The 26,400-nt window shown below is 40.8% G+C and overlaps 1 long non-coding RNA gene across 2 annotated transcripts; it reads left to right on the top strand.

Moving 5' to 3' along the window:
* Window positions 1-2,730: 2,730 nt before the first annotated feature.
* Window positions 2,731-8,996, top strand: LOC107802147 (uncharacterized). Of its 2 annotated transcripts, none has more exons than XR_012699281.1 (5): window positions 2,731-3,201; window positions 3,319-7,662; window positions 7,747-7,932; window positions 8,011-8,437; window positions 8,544-8,996. It is a non-coding gene; the product is annotated as an uncharacterized LOC107802147 (long non-coding RNA). The 2 variants fall into 2 exon arrangements; XR_012699280.1 differs by lacking the exon at window positions 2,731-3,201 and having other exon boundaries at window positions 5,109-7,451; window positions 7,543-7,662.
* Window positions 8,997-26,400: the final 17,404 nt, after the last annotated feature.

The raw sequence follows: 26,400 nt of genomic DNA, 5'->3' as shown, positions 1-26,400 counted from the left end.
CCTAACTAGAAGGGACCGTATCAGGTCCTCGATATTATCGGAAAGTGATCCTACAAACTTGGCACGATGAACGGCGAATGATTACCAAACAATTGGAATATATCACTCCTCAAACGATATTACTACTAAGGTATGACCTTCTCCATTTTCTTTTATATTTTATACTAACCATTTGCAGGTGTTTAATCGAAGACACCAAAGGATTCTTCAAACACAAAGTCCTTAGGTCTGAAAGCACACATTGCACTCTTTTTTCCTTAGAACGATTTTTGTCCCAAATGGGTTTTTCCGGCAAGGTTTTTAATGAGGCAACTATTATTCATGCTAACTTAGAGCAATTCAACAGTATCCGAGGCTCCTTTACAATCAACCTCGAATACTGGGGGGCATTACCCTCGGATAGTTACAAGGAAAATACTTAGTGTTGATAGGGTCTCGATAGGTAAAGGACCAAACGGTCAAATGAACCGTGTCCATGTAGATTACTCGAGCCCTAATGGCAAAACATGTACACATGTATAATCTATTGAAAGAAGTATTTTTTCTTACTAGATGTTCCATGCCTTAGAGAAATTTATACTTTAAAATTTTATACTTATGATCTATTGTGGAAACTAGCTTAAGGGCCGATCACAACTGAAGTTCAAGAAATTTAACCTATACTCGGGGACTGCCGTCCAAACAATTGACGTGATCGAATTACTAAACCTCGAAATCGTAAGACCTTAAAAGGGCAATCCTCGATTTTATAAGCCACGGCCACCCCACTTCGGGACCGATTAACAAGACTAAGGGGCAAATTCCAAACTAAAGGCTACGTCCAAATTAACACGGTTCAGAGACGTCCTAATTCTGTTATAAAATAGGCCTTCAAATATTCTCATAAACCGATTTAAAAGGCAACCCTCGGCTGAATTACTAAGAGTCTCGATAATATTGACCCTCGGAAAACCCTAAGTGGTAGTGAATTGTTTGACCTCCCGGACAATTTTGTGCTAAGGCATAACAAATCAAAGGATTTCGATAACACCAATCCTCGAAAAACCTAATGGGTTCAAATGTATCTCGTTCTAAGGCATGATAAATTTTTATGATTAATTTTTCAAGCCGAAAAAGGGAAAAAGCCATTCTTTTAAGGCCATATTGGCCTAATTCAAGAGCCTAAGTGCCATTTTAGTTTTTGAATTTGAGAAATCGTCCTTATGCAAGTAAAACCTAAGGGTCATTCTACTTCGAGTTCGAGCAAGTACTCACTCGATTTTAAAGACTACACTGGTCCGACTTTGGTCTAGTTGCCTAAAGTCCCAAACTTGTGAGCAAAATCTCCATAAGGCATGAAGGCATGAATGAAATAGAATTTTTACGAGGCAGAAAATAGAATAAAGACAAGTCAAAGAGAAAAATAATCTTTTATCTATACAAAAATATTTACAAGGACCGATCAGGGTCCCGCACAAAAAATCAAAAAAAGAAAAAAGCCTAAGATTCCTAATTTTCCTCAGGGGCAGGTTCTTCTCCATCGAGGTCCTCCCCATTCTCAGACCCACTCTTGCTGCCATCATCATCATCATCATCGGAAGAGGCCATCACTTTAGCATCAACTTCATGCTCTTTAGCCTTTATTATCTCGTCGGTAAGATCGAAACCTCGAGCATGGATCTCCTCGAGGGTTTCCCTCTGAGATTGGCATTTGGCGAGTTCAGCAATCCAATGTCTCGAGTTTGAGCGGTCTCGGCTGTCTCTCTCGCTTCAACTTGAGCAGCTTCAGCATTGGCCCGGTAGACGGCTACGATCGCCTCTGCCGCGGCCTTTGCCTTTTCGGCTTTAGATTTGGCCTTTGCAAGTTCGGAAACCAATCAAACCTCGAGCTCCTTTATTTTCTTTGCCTGAGCTAAGCTCTTCTCCTTCATGCCTCAAAGCTGACTTTCGACCGATGACAATTGGGCTCGAGCAACCTCTTTTTCAGCAGCAAAGCGGTCCATACTTTCTTTCCACCCCAAGGTCTCCGCCTTCATCATGTTGACCTCCTCGCGGAACTGTTGAATCCTCTCGACCTTCTGCTGCAGCTGTGAGATTGAAATGTTAGCCACCGTTCCCGAATCGAGACCATGAGCTTTTAAGATTTTCATTACCTGCTCGATCAGGTTGGTCTCATCTTGGTGAGCCTTGGCCAACTCGGCTTGGAGGTCCTTGATCTCTTCTTCTTTTTTTCCACTGAGCAGATTAAGGACATTTCTTTCCTCCGTGAGCCCTCGGAGGTCAGCATCACATCGGCTCAGCTCTGCTCGGGACTTTGAAAACGCCTCCTGATGGGGGCTAATGGAGGTTGTGGAGGTAAGTTCAAAGTGGTGGCAGTGAAATTGTAGTGGTGTTAGAGGAAGAACGCGCGGGCGGGGGTAAAATGGGGTTTGGGACAATGAGGTGGCATGCTATGTGGAATCCACGTCAATAATATGTCATGTCATATGGGATAATATTTCCTTGGTGGAGGGTAAAATTCCTTTAATTGCGGCCATATTTGGCCAAAATCACATTTACACCTCAGGCTCAATTGAATTATCAAATTCGCGTAAGAACTGAAGGAAAACGTACAATTATTCGGTAATAATTAAAGATTTGCATAACAGCACCTATTTTAACCCCCGAAGGAGCATTTGTAGGCCATTCATTTATTTTTCCTACCCTACTCTAATATTGACTCAAGTACTTCTTCAGGAAGCTCATTATTTCATAATAAAGATATTTTCTCAAATACTATTTTGACCAAACTCACAAAAACGTCTCAAACCTATTATGGTGCAAGTCGTTTTCTTTGCTACCTGTAATCAACCAAAACACCCACATGGTATGACATATTATTAAGGTGGATGCCATGGCATGCCACCTCATCATCTCAATTTCATTTTTTCCTCCCTCCCCTTTCTTCCTCTAACACCACCTCCCTCTCCACCTAACCACCACCATAATTCAAAACCAACCACAGGTTTGTACATGGTCTAGCGTCAATGAGATATCCCAGTAATAAAATTACAATCTTAATGCAGCATACCTAATTCAGAAGAAAGTTTAAATACACAAGAATAAGCACCAAATCTGTGTGGAAAGCATAAAATACCCCAAGGTGAAGAAGTTGAACACTTGAACCAAAACTTTAAAGTAGAAAATCAACATGCACCTGTCTCTGCTGAGGAATATATGAGGGTAAGTCCACGATAGTTTATTTATGAAACCAAAAATGCATTATTTTTACAAGATTCCATAGAAATTGTTCCGGGTGTCTTCCAGTTTTCAAGTTTAATAAACCATTTTGTTGTTTAGTTAGGGTTGAAGGTGGCTTTAGCTTCTGTTCCCTGTAATTGTTAAACCTCATGCCTCCAACTCCTACAGGAAGGGCGGATCTATGTAGAGGGAAGGATGTGGTACGTCACCCGATCGCTCCGATAGAATTTCATATTAGTACTGGTATTCCACTGATATTTCATGTAAAAAAAGTACAAAATAATTTTGTAGCACCCTAATGAACAATGTTATGATAGGTGCCACAGTCCAAGTGCTTCTTCTTAGGCCTTAGACCTAGAGTTGAATCTCCTCTCACTCATTTTTTAACAAAACTTATTTTGCTTTTCCTTGTTCCCTCTTTTTCCATAATTTTCTTTTCTTCTCTTTCCTCTTAGTTTCTTATTTTCATCTTTGTATTCTCTCTTTATACATTTCCTTCTTTATTAGTTATTTAAATTATAAAAGTATATTTATTTTTATTTTCCTTTTCTAAATCTCGAATTTTGATATTTCAATATGTTTTAATCATTTTTCTTTTGATCGGGCAAATGTTATTTTTTCCTTCAAGGACCAAATATTTTTAGTTTTGTTATCACATGTGTATTTATGCACCAAATATCTTATGAAGTGAATCGAATTAATTGAAAAATTGAACGAACCGAACCGAACCGAACAAGTTTATTCAAAACTGAGCGAACTAGCCAAATGTACACCCTAATTCGACCACTTTGACTAGAGGTAAGTTTACATTAAAGACAGTGACACCCGGAACCATCAAATTCTGGATCCGCCTCTGCCTACGGACATTGAACTTCATCTTCTTAACACTATTTTTGGTTGAATTGATATTATTGAGGTGGCAAATGGAGATTGTGGAGGTGAGTTCAAAGTGGTGGCAGTGAAATTGTAGTGGTGTTAGAGGAAGAACGGGCGGGCGTGGGGTAAAATGAGGTTTGGGACAATGAGGTGGCATGCCACGTGGAATCCACGTCAATAATATGCCAAGCCACATGGGATAATGTTGCCATGGTGGAGGGCCTTAACGGCTAATGGGTATTTTTGTACCGGTTTTATAACGTTAGAGAGTATAATGGATCAATAGTATAACGAAAGACTAATGATCCTTTTTGAATAGTAGAGGGGTATTGTTAACCCTTTTTCATAATTTTAACGAGATTTCTTGTTTCCATTTCGTCCGAATTAAAATTCCTTTAGTTGCGGCCATATTTGGCCAAAATCACATTTATACCCCTCAGGCTCAATTGAATTATCAAATTCGCGTAAAAACTGAAGGAAAACGTACAATTATTCGGTAATAATTAAAGATTTGCATAACAGCACCTATTTTAACTGCCGAAGGAGCATTTGTAGGCTATTCATTTATTTTTCCTACCCTACTCTAATATTGAGTCAACTACTTTTTCAGGAAGCTCATTATTTCATAATAAAGATATTTTCTCAAAAACTATTTTGACCAAACTCTCAAAAACGTCTCAAACCTATTATGGTGCAAGTCGTTTACTTTGATACCTGTAATCAACCAAAACTATGTACTCTGTCTCAACTTTTTTTATATCGGATGTCCCCAAAGGGACTGCTCTCACCTCGCGATCATTACATTTACTCACTTTATTTATGTTTAGTTAAGCACTAAAACATAATTGAATAAAGGATTCGGTTTGTTATAGATTTGAATAGAAATATTAACTCTCCCTTTTAAAATGGATTTCCTAGTTTACTTCTTTAGGAAAATTGCCAAAAGAACTGTTTAAACATTATATTATGACTATTTCTTCTGTTTTATTTTATATGATTATGTTTAACATGATAGGAAATTTAACAAAAAAGTTATTAAAACTTATAATACTAAATATAGTATGATATTTTTATAATTAAAGAATCATATCATTATAAATAAAATATAAATTTTAAATTTTAAAAAAAAATTATCATTTCAGACTCATAAAAAAGTCAAGTAAAATAAAAGAGAGGAAATACTATTTTGACACCTGATATATGATGATAGAAAGAAAAACTGAATAGTTGAGTTAGTTTTTGAGAGAAAAATAAGTATGAGGCGGTGTGGTATAAAGTTACGCGACTGAGGGGGGCAGGGGTGTAAGACGTAGAGTCTGGAACCAAAATATGTGGAAAAAAAATATAGTCACCAAACCCTTTTAAAGGGCGATATACCTTAATGGTCATTTTCCCGTTAAGGTATAGCGCCCTTTTAAAAGGTACTTAGTTGACCCTGAAAAGAGCGGGAAGGTATAGCGCCTTTTATTAAGACGTTATAATATAGCGTCTTAACAAAAAGCGCTATACCCACATAAAAACCGGTTCCCTTCCCTTCCCCACCAAACCAGAAACCCTCCCCCCCCCCCCGAAAACAAAACAAAAAAAGAAGCGGTCCCCCATTGTCAACGAAAAAAGCTCGAGTAGAGCCCACCGGTCCCACAAAAAGTATAGATTCTCGGTCCCACATCCTAACTAAGGCGTATTCTAGTAGTGGGTTGCTCGTTTCGGCTCCAAATCACCAAATCTTCAACTTTACAAAAACCTTAAATCGAGGTATTTCGACTTAGTTTTTGTTAAAACTAGTATAAAAAATGCATATTAGTTGTTTTTAATGTGCTCTATGTTATTTTGTGATTGTTTTGCGATTTAACTAATTTGTTATTTTTTATCCGGACGATAGTATTAGTCTGCTAAAAATATTAGTAAAATAGAGAAATTGTTATTAGTTGTTAAAAATAATATTAATTAGTTACTTTTTAATGTGGTATATGTATTTTCGTGATTGTTTTTTAATTAAATTAATTTGTTGTTGTTATTCGCTTTAAATTATTTATTTGCTAAAAGACTAGTAAAATAGATAAATTGTTAGTTTAGTTCCCTGTAGTTGTATCTTGTGGCCTAATGTATTGCTCGTATTTGTAATGTTGTACCCTTTTAGCGTAGTAAAATGTAGTGCCCTTTAGCGTAATATCCTTGTAGTTATTGAAATTAATCATTTAAGTATCTATTATACCCAAAAATTCATCAAAAAAGCTGATAGTTCAAACACAACCTTTGTCCAATTCTAGTCAACGATCGTAAGAAAATAGCATGAGAAAACAACAATATTTCCCGGACTAAGTATTGTTATATGAATATTTAATAATTAAATCTTGTATAGTTATGAAAATTAATTATTTAATTTTATTATAGTAAAAAATAAATGAGTCATAAACAAAAATATATAATAATAAAACTAACATATAATATAATAAAACTAACATATAAATTAATAAAATTAACATATACAATATTAAACTAACATATAAAATAACAGACCTATTGAGTGATAAATCGAAAAAATTTTCTCATCATGAACACAAGAATTCAGGATACCTTGGTGCTACTGGGCCTCAAATATCGAACCAGGAACCCATATGTGAATATTTAATAATTAAATCTTGTATAATTATGAAAATTATTTATTTAATTTTATTATAGTCAAAAATAGGTGAGTAACAAACAAACATATAAAATAATAAAACTGACATATTAAAGTAAAATAATATAATTAATATTGTTCAATTTACAATAGCCGACATAGAGGTTCCGCCTTTGCATCCCGGACCTGCCACGCTAGAGCTATTGTTGTTACAGGGCGAGCATAAGTCGTCCTACATATGGGAGGGACAGTTACTGGCCCAGACGTTCCGCGCCAGGAGAGTAGACGATATGTGAAACTTTCTTAGGGCCCACCCTCTCCATCTCCGTATAGTCAGACGCCTCCAGGATATAGGTTTTTATAGGATTGTGGAGATCGGCCAGTTGCAGCTGAATTGGTCGTTGATCACGGCCCTGATAAAGCAGTGGCGACCGGAGATGCACACATTCCATTTGTCCATTGGCGAGGCCACTATCACGCTTCAGGACGTGGAGGTCTTGTATGGGCTGCCCGTTGATGGACACCTTGTTGCTTTGTCGAATGCTATCAGAGAGTATACGGGATTGCAGTACCTAGAGATGCTACTGCGGCTCACCGGTTTCCAGCCACCGGATGAGACTGCATTGATTGGGGCTAGTCCTCCGCAGTTGACGCCCGTCCGGCATCATTTGGAGGCGATGCACGCTGACATCACAAATGATACACCGGAGCTTCATATTCACCAGTATACGAGGTTACTGATGTTGCTTATGTTTGGAGGGGTTTTGTTCCCAAACACTTTAGGGAACCTAGTTAACTTGAGATTTCTTCATCATCTTAAGCAGCTAGATGATATACATCATTACAGCTGAGGTGCTGCTGTTCTCGGTTACTTGTACATGCAGATGTGCGGGGCTAGCATGGGCACCCAGCGAGACGTTGCAGAATTTTTGCCGCTACTGCAGGTGAAAACATAGTCGAATACTCTATTCATTATAACATACCTAGTAAAAATATACCTTAAATTTTACGTCCACGTTGTATATTAGGTTTGGGCCTGGGAGCGGTTCCTGCAGTTGCACCCACCTCTACCTCTCTTAGCTCCGGATGCACCACCTCTGTTTCTCCTTTTAGCTAGGAGGTGGGCTGATAAGCAAGGATATGGACGGGAGTACGAGGCTCGACATAATATCCCCTATTGCATGGATTTCTTGGATTTGATGGAGGGCGCATAGGTAAATATATACCTAAGTTTACTTGGCCTGGCTTTATATGTGTTGCGTATACTCACGTTTTCTATTTTTACTTAATAGTTCATTTGGAGGCCATACAACGACGAGCTAATAGCTAGTTTGCCCGATTATTGCTCGACCGACCGAATCATGTGGAGCTATTCCGTCCTGTTGATGTATCTCGATATTGTCGAGCATCATGCTACCGACAGCTTGTACCACCAACACATCATGTGGAGCGAGTACTTCGCAATTTTGGTACCCACAGCTTGTACCACCACCGCCCGCTTGGCATATGACACATTACCAGCGGGATGATCGTTCCAGGGTTGACCAGACATATGTGGCATGACTAGAGGCGCCAGATCGATATTTGGGACCAGCGGCATGACCTGATTCCGCCACCCCCTCCACCTGACCGTACGGATGCTGAGCATGAGTATATGGGTCGGTACCGCATGGTTACACGACTTTTTGTCGGGAATCCCGTTTATCGCACTAGCGGTAGGTACGTTCCATATGCCGGGAGGCATGAGGCACTGGTATGTTATTTGGTATACCAACTTATAACGTTAACCTAGCGGTCCGTAATTTATATTTTACATGTTGTGCAGGCTATTGGCCTACATCTATTCCACCAGTTGGGACTGCAGATGCAACAGCGTACCGGCGAGGGAGCAGCCATTTTGCATGAGTATGGCAGGCAGGTTACCGATCTGGCTTCCTAGACATTGAGGCGATCCCGAGATGATGAGCGTATAGGATACGAGGCTGAGTATGTGGTGCCAGAGCAGTACCATCGTAGGCCACCAGTGGAGCTGGAACGTGGTCGACGTGGCGGGCATGCCCAGAGAGGTAGGGATGTCCCACGAGGTAGGGGTGTCCCACGAGGTAGGGGTGTCCTACGAGGTCGTGGGGGTCAGCGAGGAGGTGGTCCCCATCAAGGGGCCGTTGAGGCACCTGTTGAGGATGTTGGAGTTGATCAGCCGGGTGACCACCATAAGCCAGACCATCCTCCTAGAGATATGCTGTCATTCAGCCTTCAGCTTACTTCAGGGACTTCGCAGGTGACCCTGTCAGCTCCATTATTGATCGCGGGCACGACCATTACGCGACAGGAGTGGGATCAGTATTTTCCTGACCCATCGACTGTTGTTGATGATCGTCCGACACGAGTTGTGGATAGTGGGCGCCGGCAGAGTTATGGCTCATCATCGAGGGATGTTGAGGATCTTTCACATGCGCAGGTTTATTTGTATTACTATTATTTATATTTTCTTTTATCTCATTGATTAGTCATAAATATCTAAATATTTTTTTTAAGGCTTCATCCTCGCCCGTCACGGAGGCCATCTTGTGCGATACTGACAAGGCTGCGACGGATGATCATATTCATGAGCATGACGAGACCATGGTAAGACAATTTAAATTTATTTGACTTAACACGTAGATTAGTAATACATATTTCATATACTAAAATATCTTATTATTCTGTAGCTTACTGCTGGACCGACGACCCCTTCTACTGAGCCTGCTAGCCCTACTGACGATCATGCTGCAGCGCATCCTATGATAAAGAGGCGACATGATGAGGATGATCCTGATAGTGTAGCCGGGCGGGATGGAATGCGCCTCAGGCCAACGGCTTCTTTAAAGCATATAGGATATGGGACACATTGATCTTTTTTGTTTTATGTACATATGACATTCAGTAAATAATAGCAACAATTTTTATTGTTTATATTATATGAGCATTATGTTTTTATTTCTCCGGTTCTTCGTTATTTTAATACTACAACACAAACAGAAACATATCAACTTAACATAATTTAAATTCAGTACAAGTAATGAAAATGCATGACACGGAAAACATAAAGATAAAATACTACACTCAACACACACATGTGTTTGTTTAGTCACTACCGCATGTTATTCTCTGCTCCAATCACTTAAATTTCTCTTTCACCCTTTTTTCTTCTTCTTCCGCCTCTATTAGTTTCTCCTGCACTGCCGCAATTTCTCGTTGCATTTAAGAGATCTGGCGTTGGTATTCACCGTTCATATTCCAAACATACTGCAAATATGATTTGTAGTATTCCTGGTTAATGGGTTCATCATACCATTCCTCAAACATACATTAATTTCTGTCATTGCATCGAAACAATTATTGACATATCCAGTATCTGCGCCCAACATTACCATCTGATCAACATGCCTTCAAAATCACACGTTTGCCACAATAGCACCTTGGTTGGTCATTGCGTCCAAACATTTGTTAATGCAAGAAAATGAAAAATTTATGGAAAGTTTTGCTATTTGTTTTGGTTAAGCACAGATAATAACTAAAATGCGCTAGTTATTTATAGGCAAGGCAACACACATAACGTAGTATTTCACCGCGCTATGCTTCGCGTGTTAAAGATTCTTTCGGGTACAAAACAGCTTTTTCAGAAGATAGCTTTTACAGGCAAGCAACTTTAAAGGTCGACAAGACAACACACATAACGTAGTATTTTGCCGCGCTATGCTTCACGTGTTAAAGATTCTTTTGGGTACGATACAGCAAAGGAAACATAATTTTATTTCATACATTCTGCAAGATAAACAAGTACATACACTTATTACAACCACATTACGAAAATAAAACACTACGTGTATCCTTGATAGTTGGGCACATTAGATGAACTTACACCAGGAGCTGGATTACCACCGCCACCCAAACTAGCTGAAGGACATTTACGACGATCGTGTCCTGTTTGCGAGCATATGCCACATTTGCGCATATAAACGGTATCACCAACATCCATTTGGTTCCGTATATGTGTTCTTTTTCCACTTATCGTTGACGTACATAGTCCTTGTTACACACCATTTTAAATGGTTCCGGCGGCCAATAATGCTCAATACCCACTGGTTGCAACTGCCCACTATAGGTGTTTAAGTATGCAGCAACACTATATTCTTTATTAACATAGTTGGTTGCCCCTAAACCTGCATGTTGAAAGCACTTGATGGCATGTGAGCACGACATATGGTAGATGGACCATTTCCCACAAGAGCATAACCTTCTGGCTTTATTTATGGTGTGTGTATTATTCCCCCGATTTTGATGGATAGCGGTGCGAACTTCAAAAATATTTCGCTCGTTGCAATACTATAAATATGAATGCCAATGTTCTCACCGCCTGTATTTCTCAAATCTTTTCATTGGTATTGGCATAAATTCAACACCCCTTTCCATCAATGACGATGCACCTCTAGCCCTTTCAACAAACCTCTCCGCCATCCGCTTGAATGACATCCATACCATGGCAGTGATAGGAAATCCACGTGTAGAGTTCAATAACCCGTTGAAAGACTCTGACACATTTGTAGTCAGAATTCCCCATCTTCTGCCACCTTTCGCATGCAAAGTCCACTTGTCAAGCTCATGTCGCATCAACAAACGATAGGCTCCTTCGTCTTCCTGCCTGATAGATTCCATGCCCTCCTGAATTTACACTCTTGGTGATCTGTTGCAGCCATCCACATTAAATAATGCAAATCCTTGTTGGGATATGCCTTCTGGAAATTGGCCTTCAGGTGCCTCACACATTAACAGTGGTAGGCATACGGTTCCTGTCATGCACGCAAATTCTGTACATAACTTAAAATACCACCATGCAGATAAGATATTAGACAAATACCTGAACGTTGTTTGATAACGTGCTCTTTCAAGTGGTTCAAAAATAGTGTCCACATCTCTTGGCTTTCATTTGAACAAATAGCAAAAGCTAAAGGAAATATACTTCCAATAGCATCTACTACAACGGCGATCAACAACGTAATATCATACTTTTCATAGACATGAGTGTCGTCTATGGATATTACCAGCCGGCAATGCAGAAAACCATCAATTGCTGGTTTAAATGCACAAAACACATATTTGAATATATGTTCTGGTATTCCCGGACTCCGCTCAAGCTTCCATTCAACAACAGTCTGGAGTTAAAGTGTTGCAATGCAGCCATGTACCTGGGTAGAGATGCAAAGGACTTATCCCAGTTATCATAAACAATTTCAAACGCACGTTTGCGCTCGAGAAATGCCTTTCTTTATGTAATGGTGCACCCATATTCCTGGTGGACGGATGTTATACACTCTTTGATCTTGTACCTTATGGACGCTTCACTGTGTGGAATCAATACAAGAGAAATCAAGTCAGTATTAAAGTTAAAATGATTCCCATTGAATGTGTCCATTTCACAATTATGGGTGCCAATGTATTTACCCACAACTCACATATTTGTTTTCTTCTTCCTCGCACGCAGCATCCAATTACAACCCGTAAACCATCTACGGCAGACTACCTTATATACATCTGGAGATGACTCGCGTACCGTGATATCACGACACTCTTTTACGTTGTACATTAGCACCGCCCTAGTTAGGCGCGCTTTATCGGGAAAAAGCATGCCCTTTGACAGCACCGTTGCTCTAGATTCAACCCACATTGGTGTCCGAATTTCGTCAATATCCCTTGTGAGGGCATACATATCCGGCATACTTGGCAAATGATCAAGGTAGGGAATCTCCCTTGAATGAAACGGCACGTGGGACTCGTACACTCTTGGTCTAATGGGGGGTGGAGCATGCTCCCTCGTCAAATTAGGTCCAGCATTCTCTTCCTCCTCATCATCACCCTCATCAGGGAAGGGTGTATCATCTCTAGACTCATCGGCATTGTTGTCATAATCACTATTCTCTTCTTGACTCTGTGCATCTGCCAGATCCCGATTAAATATATCATCTTCGGGCAATTGAGTAAGGATAGGACCTTCACAATGCTCGTTTTCACTGCACAACCAACAAAATAATGAGTTACTCAAATTGATAAATACTTTACATATAGCTATATCACTTTACTTACAAATCGTAATGTTTTGACATCCCATGATGGACATTATCCTGTTGGTGACGACTCTCGGATGGACCACCATAATCCAACACATCAGAACTAGGCATATTCCAATGAGGCGTTGGTTCATAACTTGTAAAATTCATATCTGGCTGGTACCCCATGTAAAATACATGAGTGTTAATACAAATTCAATATAGCAAAAATAAACATCGTAACACAAAGGAAAATTGGAGTTTACCACTCATCTTGTGGATTATGTAAACTATGAGAGAAATTATTTTCTCGCTCCTCATTCGCCCGTGGAGATAAGTTTAGATCAGGCCAAACTCTTTCAACCGAAATCTGTTCGGCAAAAACTACTCCAAAATAAACACCCGATGACTGAGGGATATCCCTACTTTGCACAACCTCATTATTGTGAACGTCTTCAACCTTGACGTACATTTCCAACATTTTTATCACAAGAAATTCCCGGTATTCATCCGCAGTCCTAAAAAAATCTCTCAGAGTCTCATCGTCCTCGATGTTAAACTCAGCATAACAATCAACCCCTTGCGGAGTGACAGAATATGGATATCTTCCGGTTACTTTAAGGTTCACCGAACATTTGCTCACACTCATTTTTTTACATAACAACGATACCAATGTATCGTACTCCATTGTAAGTGGCAACTTAACATGACACTGTGGAGATAAACTATAGGTTACTGAGTTATTCGCCACCACAACCTCACCCCCCTAATATAATGAAACCCTTATTCATCGCTCTTCTGACATTATGATAAAATGCAAAAACAACTTAACGAAGAAATATTTCAGAAGACTTGAGAATATTTGTGTATGGATTTTTAGAAAATCCTTAACCTCTTTATATAAGGCAAAAACCAATCCTGGAGTATAATGTTTTTAGGTATAACGCTTTAAATAAGGGCGCTATACCCAGTTGAATTATTGTTATTTTAGTTAAGCCCAGAAGAATTATTGGTGGGCCCATATAATATTTATAGCGTTGTAGGGAAAGGCGTTATATATATAGCTCCCTTTAAAAGGTCGTTATATATATTTTTTGGTCTTTATATTTTTTTTCCACACATTTTGGTTCTTTAAATCCAAAAGAACCACATTTTAGTTCCGGACTTGTAAGATGTACCACCCTCTAACATCTTTTTCTTTCTTAGGGGATAAGGAAAAGAGGATATTTGCTAGTACTAATAAATTGAAGCCTTTCCACAGTACACATATGATTTAATTAACTCAGTTTTATTTCCCTTTGGCACTATAGGCAAAACCAATGCTTCTACACCAATCAATGAGTAATTAAGTACTTTATTAGTCGAGTGCAGGGATGCTCTATTAGATTAGAAATTGTTTACCCTGAAAACGGATAACAATTGAATTTATATGTAGTTTTAAGGGCACGTGACTTAACCTGGCACAAATAGAGAAAATATGCAAATTGATATTGAAATTGACTATAAAGAAAAATAAAGGCAAACCAAATGGTATGTGCATCTTTGGCCCTCGAACCAAATGAAATAGCAAATGAAATATGACCAGAGTAACAGAGTATTGAGAACCTAAAGAAAAGAATAGTATATTGCTTTTTATTCCTTGTATGTCCTGCCTTTAAAAATTATTAGACCCCCTTTATATAGTAGGGGAGTTCTATTCTTGATACAATTCTAAATACAGTAAGGAATCTCAGGATAGGCTAATTAATCGACTTCTTCTTAATACGTGCCGTAATTTTCGCCAATATTCTCCCCACTAATTACGGTTATAACGGCTTTTTTATTTCTTGGCTCGATCTTGATCCTGGCCGATCTTGATCGGTCTATAAGTCTCGAGATCGACAACATATACTTTGCACCATGGCTCGTTATTACAATGATGAAAACCGGACCGTCATGTTCCAATCTCGATTAATAATACGAATGGCAAAACTCGGTTTTGACCGTATACAGATAGTCCCCTCGCTTATTGGAAAGAAGATGACGAGAAAAAATATAAATTTCCGGACTTCGACTTGATGGATGATGATGTCAGTGACGAGCCCGATTATTATATACGTAACAAACATCCTGACCGGTCCAGTTACCAAGGCATTAAATGCCTGTCAGTTGTTGGTCGGCCACTACTGGTTCTGAACCGTCATCACCAGGCTATAAATATTCACACTTTCATCCTCATCCAAACTTTTCACTCAAAAGATTTTTCTCTACTCTTGCATCTTCTTCAAAAAATCCATTTGCTTCATACATTTTACATTGCATACAACCCCAATTCTTGTTCCTTTTGTTCATCAATGGCGAAAACCTCCAAAATGGTGCAGCAAAAAGAGGCCGCTTCTTCTTCACAACCCGACGGCGGAGCCTTGCCCTTAGGAATTCGTTCCGTTAGGGTGCTCAACTGTCATCGATTTTAAGGTTGAAAAACCTTCTTCGGTACCGGGCCGATGTGAGCCGATCTCGAGGTACCAGTGTTCAATCACAGAGAAAATTCTCGACAAAGTAAAACAGGAATGCAACTGGGGCGACAAGCACGTAGTAGTTTCTTCACGTGAAGAATCAATTACTACCCACGTGGAAGGGTTCTTAAGTGTTTATACTTATCCTTTCACGTTGGGTTCATTAGACCCTATCATCGTCGCCTTTTTCAAGAGATACGATGTGACCCTTGGCCAAATCCACCCTTCCTTTTGGAGAAGAGTGATTCTTGCTTCGATTATTCTCAAGAAAAATCGAGGGGTGTCTTTTAACCCTCGATCACTTTATGCACCTTTATAGTCCCCGACTCTATCAAGGAGGGTTAATCAAGCTTGCTCGTCGAGCCACCAAAGTGCTGTTCTTGAGTATAGATGAAACTCATGACCGAAGTTGGATGGGTCGATTTGTTCGAGTCAGACCCTCGAACTAGATCCTTGCGGATGACATTCCGTTTCCTGAGAAATAGAATATGAACCGTGAGTACTTATTTCCCTTCGAGTGTTTTAATTTGTGACTGCCTTTCATTTTCTTGATCCACTTTTTCTTTCTTGTTACAGTTGTGGCTCGGATTCCGGAACCGATTCCGGGTCTTAAACAATGGGTTGAAGGTCTGGTGCTGCAAAGACCGTACTCCAAGCATGCTTGGGTGGAACTATCAAAGGGTCGATGGGAGGCCCGCAGTCATGGTAAGTCTCTTTCTTAGTTTGTTTGTCATTTGTTCTTCTTTACTTGCTTACCCCCCCCCCCCTTCCCTTTGTAGGACTTGGGAAGGATGTTGCCATGAGGCCCCCATCTGGTGATAAAGAGGTCCATGCCCCGAATTAGGTTAAAGAGAAGAAGAGAAAAGATGCACCGAGTTCCCCGGTCTCGGAAAAGAAAAAACCGGCAAAGAAATCTCGCAATCCCAAGGGAGGCTCCGGTATCATGCCCCCAGACTCGATCCGCCGATTAAGGGATGAGCCCGAAGAAGGAGTAAGAGGAATTAGCCTGTGTACGGGCTAATGTCGTGATACAACAATCCTCCGAATCAGCGAAGGTAGATAAGGGAACCCTGGCCATAATTCCTGAACAAGGAGAAGCCGAGACTATCCCGTCTTGAGCTGAGATGGTTGAAGTGGAGACCCAAGGCAAGACTTCTCGGGCAGCAGAAGATATCTCAAGGGACGAGTTTGGGGTAACTGACATTAGCGGATCCCCTCATATTTTGGATGCTATGATCCGTGAGGCCAATATGTTAGAAGGTCGATCTTACGAGAGTATTCAAGAGTCGACTGATATCCACGACTTTCTGGATGGGCTCGAGTCAGCTGCCTCGGATGAGATAATCAGGTTTGGTGGATTACCAGTACCGAAGAAAGAATCATGGTCGGGCTCTACCGGGCCTTCATCTATTCCAAAACTGGTGGACCGATTCCTGGCCCCGAGTGTTAATCCCGATCGTAAGCGGAAGATATTGCTCTCCATCTCAGAGGATGCCTGAATTTTCTCTCCCCCTGTGGGGATTGCTAGTTACCTTCGGTCCTTGGTGACCGAAGAGGATCAAACTGTGATGAATGCGGTAGGACCCACTTGCCTTTTCAACGAGGCTCAACATACTCTAAATCGGGTAACTTCGATGGTATCTCTGTCGTTTCTTTTACACTTAGAGTTGTAGATAATTCTAACATCTTTTTCTATGTTTGTAGGCTTTGGTGTTGCATCACGAGGCTTTTCTCTGAATCCAGGAGGAGCATGAGGCTAAAGTTTGGAACCTCACTGAGAAAAGTGACTCCTACAAACTTCTTATTTAGAAGCTTCGGGCAGATTTGGCAATGACTCGAGATGAGCACGAGGAAATGGCTGAGCAGGTATTCCGAACTCTTCACGATAGTGAAGACGAATTAGAGATAATCACTAACGATTCGATTCTATAGGAGGCCGTCCAAGCACAATTGGAGTTAGCTAAGACCCAGCTTCGGGCTGCAGAAGAAAATGCCTCAGTGCATATCGAGAAGATTAAGGAGCTTCATCATCGATTGGATTTGGCCACTTCTGATAAGGCAGGCTTGGCCGATAAAGTCGAAATGGACAGATCCGAGGTGGCCGAGGCTAATAAAAGAGCTGATGCTAAAGTGGCCTAGTTCAGGATCGATGTTGAGGTCAACCAGGCCAAGGCCAAGAGCATGGTCAAACATGCTAAATGGCAGTCTCGGAGGGAAGCTCTCGATGAGTTCAGTGCTCAGGGCTTCGATGTTGCATCCAAAATTGAAAATGCCAATGCGAAGGAAACCAGAGCCCGAAGGATGGCCTTCCCTGAGGAAGACTCCGAGAGCTCGAGCAAATCTGAGGACGGAGAAATTCCCGAGGACGCAGCCTCCGATGAAGACCAAGCCACTTAGGATATTAGGTTTCTTGTTTTTTTTTTGTATCTTTTCTGGGGCCGATTCGACCTTTTATAAAAATCTTTTGAATATATATATATATATATATATATATATATATATATATATATATATATATATATATATATATATATATATATATATATATATATATATATAAGGCATTTTCAGCTCTTTTGATTCTTGTGTTTTCCCTTTCCTTTTCTGTATTTTACGAAGGTCAAAAATGTCTTAGCATAAAATTGTGTCCGAGGTTTAGACAATTTGATTGGAACCGAACTAATATATCCCTTAATGTTTTTGATCGAGTGAGTGCTTGCTCGAACTCGAAGTAATGTAGCCCTTAGGCTTTTGTAAGAAAGGTTGTTTATGGCTTTCTCCCCTTTTCGGCTTAAAAAAGTTTTTTATCATTTGTATTTGCAAAAAAACTCGTAATGCCTTAGCTCGAAATAGGGAATCGTTCAAGAGTTCGAACAATTTTGTATTCATTAGAGTTTTCGAGGCTTGATATTGTCTAACCCTTTTATGATTTTGCCAGGGGTAGCCTTTTTAACTGCTTTATGGATTAATTCGAATGCCTGTTTTGTTACGGAATTCGGACGTCTCCGACCTGTGTTAATTCCGTCGTAGCCTCTTTAGTTCGGGATTTGCCCCTTGGGCTTGTTTTCCCATTTTACTTCGAGCTTGCCCGAAGTGTCAGTCCCCGAGTGGGTTGGCCGTGGCCTATAAAAATCGAGGGTTGTCTAAAAGGTCTTATGATCTCGAAATTTTAATAATTCAATCTCGTTTATTTTTCGGACGGCAGTCCCCGAGCATGGGGTAATTATCCGAACTCTGGTTATGGTCGGCCCTTATGCCTGTTTACATAATATATCGATAGTATGGAATTGTGAAGAAAAATACTTCTCTTTATAAATGATTATACATGCGTACATGTTCTGTGCCAGGGCTCGAGCAAACTACGCTGGCACAGTTCGTTTGACCGTTTAGCCCTTACAAATATTTTCTATCGAGACCCTACTGCCATGAAGTAACTTCCTCGCATCAAAGTTGACATTCGAGGAAAATGCCCCCTAGTGTTCGAGGTTGATTGTAAAGAAACCTCGGATACTGTCGAATTATTCTAAGTTAGCACGATCGATGGTTGCCTCATTAAAAACCTCACCGAAAAATCCATTTGGGACAAAATCGGTCTAAGGGAAAAAGAGTGCAATGCGTGCTTTCAGACCTAAAGGCTTTGTGTCAAAGAATCCATCGTTGTTTCTGGTCGAACACCGGCAAGGGTTAGTTTAAAATATAAATGAAAAGGGAAGGGGTCGTACCTTAGCAGTAGTATCGTTTTTGGTGCGATACGTTCCAATTGCTCGGCAGTTGTTCGCCATTCATCGTACCGAGCTTGTAGGATACTTTTCCGATGATTTCGAGAATCTGGTACGGTCCTTCTTAGTTCGGACCCAGTTTCTCTTCATTCGGATTTTGGGTGTTGAGGGTGACTTTTCTTAGCACCAAGTCCCCGATGTTAAAATGTCGAAGATTGGCTCTTCGATTGTAGTACCTTTGGATCCGCCTTTTTTGGGCGGCCAATCGGACGAGAGTGGCTTCGCGTCTTTTATCCAACAATTATAGGCTTGTATTCATGGTCTCGTTATTCGACTCATCTGTTGCATATCGAAACCTGATGCTAGGTTCTCCGACCTCGATCGGGATCAGAGCTTCAGCGCCATAAACTAACGAGAACGGTGTTGCTCTGGTACTGAATTTCGATGTTGTGCGGTATGCCTATAGAACCTCAGGTAGTATTTCTCTCCATTTTCCTTTGGCGTTGTTTAATCTCTTCTTAAGATTTTGGATGATGGTTTTGTTGGACAATTCGGCTTGTCCATTCCCGCTGGGATGATAAGGTGTTGATAGGATCCTTTTAATCTTGTGATCCTCGAGAAATTTAGTTACTTTGCTGCCGATGAATTGTTTTCCATTATCACATACAATCTTGGAGGGCATCCTGAATCTACATATGATGTGGTCCCAAATGAAGTCTATGACTTTATTTTCTCTGACTTTCTCGAAAGTTTGTGCTTCAACCCATTTAGAGAAATAATCAATCATAAACAAAATAAACTAAACTTTACTTGGGGCCGACGGGAGAGGGCCAACGATGTCCATTTCCCATTTCATGAAGGGCTATGGGGAGAGGACCGAGTGGAGTAGTTCCCTGGGTTGATGAATCATGGGTGCATGCCTTTGGCATTTGTCGCATTTTCAAACGAACTCCCTTGCATCCTTCCTCATATCGGTCCAATAGTACCCTGCTCTGATTACTTTGTGGACCAGCGATTCGGTACCGGAATGATTCCACATGTGCCCTCGTGAACTTCTCATAGGATGTAGTCGGTATTTCCCGGTCCCAAATATATTGCCAACGGTCCATCGAACGCCCTTCTAAAAAGTGTTCCGTCTTCGGACCAAGTGAACCGCACTATCTTTGTGCGCAGAGTTCTCGACTCCTTTGGATCCGATGGAAGCTTCCCGTTCTTTAAGTACTCTATGTACTTGTTTCTCTAATCCCAGGTTAAACTTGTAAGGTTTATTTTGGCGTGACCTTCTTCGATTACCGATCTCATGAGTTGTACGACAGTCCCCGAGTTGAGTTCGTCGTCCTCGATCGACAAACCTAAGTTTGCAAGAGCATCAGCCTCATTGTTCTGTTCTCGAGGTACATGTTGCAAGGTCCATTCCTTAAATCGATGTAGAGTCACCAGTAGTTTATCCAAGTACCTCTACATTTGGTCTTCTCGGACTTCAAAAGTCCCGTTAACTTGGTTTACCACGAGGAGGGAATCACACTTAGCCTCTATGACCTCCACTCCCATGCTTCTAGCTAGTTCGAGACCTGGAATCATGGCCTCATACTAGGCCTCATTGTTCGTCAATTTTGTAGTTCTGATAGACTATCTAACTATGTTACCTGTGGGTGATTTTATTACAATGCCTAGTCCGGACCCCTTCGCATTCGAAGCACTGTCCGTAAAGAGGGTCCAGACTCTCGAAGATGTACCCGATTTTATCAGTAGTTTTTTTCAACCTCGGGTACGAGGGCCGGTGTAAAGTCAGCTACGAAGTCTGCCAAGATTTGAGACTTGATGGCAGTTCGAGGTCGATACTCAATATCGTACCCACTGATTTCTACGACACATTTGGCCAATCGACCCGAAAGCTCGGGTTTGTGCAAAATATTTCGAAGAGGATAAGTTGTTACAACACATATTGGATGACATTGGAAATATAGTTTTAGTTTCCTAGAGGCGCTTATTAAAGCAAGTGCTAATTTTTCTAGTGCTAATTTTTCTAAGTGTTAATATCTAGTTTCGGCCTCACCTATGGTCTGACTAACATAATAGACAGGGAATTGGGTAGCTTGTTCTTCTCGGACCAGGACTCCATTAACGCTATCTCCGAGACTGCCAAGTACAGGTAAAGCTATTCTTCCACTTTCGGGGTGTGAAGCAGCGGCGAGCTCGATAACTACCGCTTTAGTTCCTCCAAGTCCTGCTAGCATTCCGGAGTCCATGCAAAATTGCTCTTCTTCTTAAGCAGCAAGAAGAATCAGTGGCTCCTATCTGAGGATCTCAAAATGAATCGTCCTAGGGCGGCTATCCGCCCCGTCAGCATCTGCACTGCCATTACATTATCCACTACCGTGATATCCTTGATAGCTTTGATTTTATCGGGGTTGATCTCGATTCCCCGGTTGGACACCATAAAACCAAGAAACTTTCCCGAGCCAACTACGAATGCATACTTTTCGAGGTTGAGCTTCATATTGTACTTCCTTGGTATATCAAAAGTCTCCTACAAATGCTTTAAATGGTCCTCTACTTGCAGGGACTTGATTAACATGACATCAATATAAACTTCCATTGATTTTCCTATTTGTTCTTCGAATATTTGGTTTACTCGGCGTTGATAAGTTGCACCAGCATTTTTTAGACCGAATGGCATTACATTATAAATGTAGGTTCCGTACTTAGTGATAAATAAGGTCTTTTCATAATCCTCCGGGTTCATCTGTATCTGGTTGTACCCGGAGTAGGCATCGATAAAACTGAGAGTCTCGTGGCTGGCCTTGGCATCGATCATACGATCGATATTAGGCAAAGGAAACGAATCCTTGGGGCATGCTTTATTCAGGTCTTTATAATCTATACACATTCTAAGTTTGTTTCCCTTCTTAGGGACTATCACTATGTTTGCTAAACATTCTGGGTACTTTACTTCCCGAATGGATCCTATTTTGAGAAGTTCGATTACCTTGTCCTTGATGAAGGCATGTTTGACCTCGGACTGGGGCCTTTTTTTTTTGCCTTACCGGGCGGAATTTAGGGTCCAGGCTTAGTTTGTGAGTGGTAATTTCTGGTGGAATCCCTGTCATATCGAGGTGGGACCAAGCAAAGCAATCTGTGTTAGCCTTAACGAAATGAATAAGTTTTTTCCTGAGCTCGGGGGTTAGCCCTGTGCCCAGGTATACCTTTCGTTCGGGCTGATGCTTGGCCAATGTGACTTGTTCCAGCTCTTCGACCGTTGACTTGGTGGCATCAGAGTCATCGGGAATTATGAAGGATCAAGGGATCCAGTAGTCGTCATCCTCGTCGATCCCTTGCTCCTGCAATTGGGTTGAGGCCGGTATTTGTGGTTGCGGCGGGTTGCTCCCCGTACATTGTTTTGACTCCCTCCGATGTCGGGAACTTTAGAACATGGTGAAGGATCGAGGGTACTTCCCTCATGTTATAAATCCAAGGCCTTTCGAGCAGGGCGTTGTACCTCATGTCACCATCGATCACATGGAACTTTATTTCTTAGATGGTCCTGGCCCCGTTCACTGGTAAAGTAATTTCACCTTTGGTGGTTTCGCTTTCCATGTTGAAGCCGATAAGTACTTGGGCTGCGGGCACAACTTGATCTTGTAGGCCGAGTTGTTCTATGACCCTCGATCGAATAATGTTGGTCGAGCTACCTGGATCAGTCAAAACATGTTTAACTTGAATTTTATTCATAAGGACGGATATTACCAGCGCGTCGTTGTGGGGTTGCAAGATCCCCTCTGCATCCTCGTAATTGAAAGACAGGGTTCTTCATGTACGTAGTCTTGAGTCCGCTTTTCCCTCGTGATCGATACCTTGGTGCCTTTGAATATGGGCCCCTGAGGAATATCAACCCCTCCAACAATCATGTGGATCACGTGCTGCGGCTCTTCTTGCTCATTCTGATTGTTTTAATCTCTGTTCTTGAAATGGTTTTTAGCCCGATCGCTTAAGAATTTTTGAAGATGCCCTTCGTTGAACAAACGAGCTACCTCTTGCCTCAGCTGTCTGCAATCTTTTGTTCTATGACCATGGGTGCCATGATATTTGAACATTTGATTAGGATTTCTCTGGGTCGGATCAGTCTATAGAGGTTGGGGCCACCTGGTGTCTTTGATGCGCCCAATGGACGATAAAATAGCTGATGCATCAATATTGAAGTTGTATTCCGATAGTCGTGGTGCTCCTTTGGGTTAGACATTTCTGTCGAAGCCACTCTTACTCATGAGCCCTCGAGAGCTCTGTCCTCAATTATTTCTTCTATCAATTCGAACGGGGTTACGTCCAGGCCCGTTGTTTCTCCGATCTCCACCGTATGGCTGATATCGATCTATGTTTGACTGTGGTTCCCGGTCAATATACCTTTTAACTCTGTCGACGGTCCTGTTTGGATAAACGGACCCAGAAGAAGTCCCCAGCTGGTCATCCTCGACCCTAATCTTTGACTAGTACCGATTATGCACATCGGCCCATGTTACAGCTGGATATTCGATCAAGTTCTGCTTCAACTGTTGTGAGGCTACTGAACTTCGTATGTTTAGGCCTTGAGTGAAATCCTGGATGACCCAATCATCGGCGACTAGGGGCAGATCCATACACTCTATTTGGAACCGAGATACGAACTCTCTGAGCATCTCGCTGTCTTACTGTTTTACTTTGAAGAGGTCCAACTTTCTAGTCTCGACCTTTATCGCTTCGGCGTGCGCTTTGACAAAGGAATATGCGAGCATGGCAAAAGAATCAATGGAGTTAGGAGGTAAATTATGGTACCATATCATCGCCTCCTTTGATAAAGTTTCTCCGAATTTCTTCAGTAGTACGGACTCAATCTGATCGTCCTCTAAATCGTTCCCCTTTATTGCTCACATGTAAGAAGTGACATGCTTGTTGGGGTCGGTAGTTCCATTATACTTGGAAATTTCTGGCATGCGAAATTTTTTCGGAATGGGCTTAGGAGCCGCGCTCGGGGGGGAAGGAAATTTGTACGAACTTCTTTGAATCCATACCCTTCAGAATTGGTGGTGCTCCCAGAATTTGATCAACTCGGGAGTTATATGTTTCCACTTTTTTATCATTCTTTTCAATCTTCTTCTCCCCCGATTCAATTCGCTTTGTCAGCTCCTCGAACATTTTCAAGATAGCGGGTTCGGTTCCTGACTCATTCACATTTGACCTCCCTGGCACTGGTTTGGCCCGGTGAATAATTTCCTGTGATGGATCGAGTTCGACCCTACTCGGTGCGTGGTTCTGATTTTGATGTTGTGCTATTGAAGCTTGTTGAGCCTGCAACATTTCAAATATTATTCGAAGGCTGATTCTGCCTTCTTTGCCGCCCTATGCGTTCTGACCGACTGATCGAACGTCTCTGCGGATGCTATTTTCAGGGTCGACGCCCAGATTTGTATTCAGGGCAACACGGGAATTGACGTCGAAGGGGTCTGCAACTGGTACTTCCTCGAGGTCAACTGGAAGCACTTCATTTCCTGGGGCGGCTACGTTGTTGTTTTCGCCATGAAAACCAAGGCCATTGTCGATGTGTGTGGGTACTGCTTGAGAGTTTGACATGCTTATCCTGGAATCAAAAATTCTTACAAGAACAAGTATAAAGCAGTGTGTGTTATGAAAATTAGCACCAGGTAATCACTATTATCCTTAGCTCCACGGTGGGCGCCAAACTGTTTATCTTAAAAAAGGATAACAATTGAATTTATACGTGGTTTTAAGGACACGTGATTTTACTTGGCACAAACTGAGAAAATATGCAAATTAATATTGAAATTGACTGTAAAGAAAAATAAAAGCAAACCAAATGAGGTGCAGTTTTGGCCCTCGAACCAAATGAAATAGAAAATGAAATATGAGCAGAGTAACAGAGTGTTGAGAACCTAAAGAAAAGAAAAGTATATTGCTTTTTATTGCGTGAATGTCCTGCCTTTACAAATTATTAGACCCCTTTTATATAGTAGGGGAGTCCTACTCTTGATACAATTCTAAATACAGTAAGGAATCTCGTGATAGGCTAATTAATCGGCATCTTCTTGATACGTGCCGTGATTTTCGCCGAGATTCTTCCCCTAATTGCGGCTATAACGGCTTTTTTGTTTCTTGGCTCGATCTTGATCATGGCCGATCTCGATCTTGATCGGTCTTTGGGTCTTCGAGCTCGATCTTAGCCGACCTCGATCTTGATCGGTCTTTGGGTCTCGAGCTCGACAACATATACTTCGCACCATGGCTCGATATTACAATGATGAATCTCGGACTGTCATGTTCCAATCTCAATTAATAATACGAAGGACAAAACTCGATTTTGACCGTATACAAAAATATATACTTAGATCGGCTTCTATAATATTTTATTCCCACATGGTGGGTACTTGGTTACTGTCATGTTAGAGTTTAAAATATCTAGATCTTAAGCCACTTAAAAGTCTGCTACCTGTAAAAATTAATGTAAACATAGACAAATGTAAATTGTAAGTTAGGTGTAAGTATTGCCTGCTCTTATTAATGTGCATATGTGACCAACACAGAATTATAACTTTAACTAGATTCTTTTTAAGTTTTAACAATATGTATACATAAATTGAACCAGAGATGATTCCATTATCAATGTTTGATAAAAACAAACTTGAGGGTGACTAACTGTTGGACTGTGTCAAAGGATGATAAATGATACTCCCTCCGTTTTAATTTATGTGAACCTGTTTGACTGGACACGGAATTTAAGAAAAAATGAAAACTTTTGAAATTTGTGATGCTAAACAATTCAAAAAGGGGCCCAGAATATTTGTGTGGTTATAAAAGCTTCTCATTAAGGGTAGAATTGTAACTTTAAGCAAAATTATTTTTAAATTTAGAAAGGGTCATTCTTTTTGGAACGGACAAAAAAGGAAATAGATTCACATAAACTGGAACGGGGAGTAAAAAAGAATATTTAAGTCGTAAGTGAATATAACTTGGTAATTCTTCATAATGAAATCGGTAGCGGTGCCCATTTGGAGGAGCTAAGGAAATGGACGTGGCATGATCTTCGAGAAACAAGACATGCATCATAGAAAAACCTTAGTAGTACGTAGTTACTAATTACTATTCGTGGTTTACGTCCGTGTCGCCCAGCTGCTGCGTCGACCAATTTGACGCACTTGCATTGCTGCTCACAGTTGGAAAAAGTTTTCTTTTCTAATGTATTTGGTATTCTTTCATAAAATCATTCTCAGATATTTCCTAAAAAATGTGTACCGGGGTTTGATTACAGAGTGAGAAATACTTGTTGAAGAAAAATATTTAAAGATTGATAATATTTTCATGAGATATTCTATATATTGATTAATAATAATATTTGC

Source organism: Nicotiana tabacum, chromosome 15, assembly GCF_000715075.1.
Source record: "Nicotiana tabacum cultivar K326 chromosome 15, ASM71507v2, whole genome shotgun sequence".
In the NCBI taxonomy this organism is placed as follows: domain Eukaryota; kingdom Viridiplantae; phylum Streptophyta; class Magnoliopsida; order Solanales; family Solanaceae; genus Nicotiana; species Nicotiana tabacum.
This window is presented reverse-complemented; position numbering and strand designations above follow the sequence as displayed.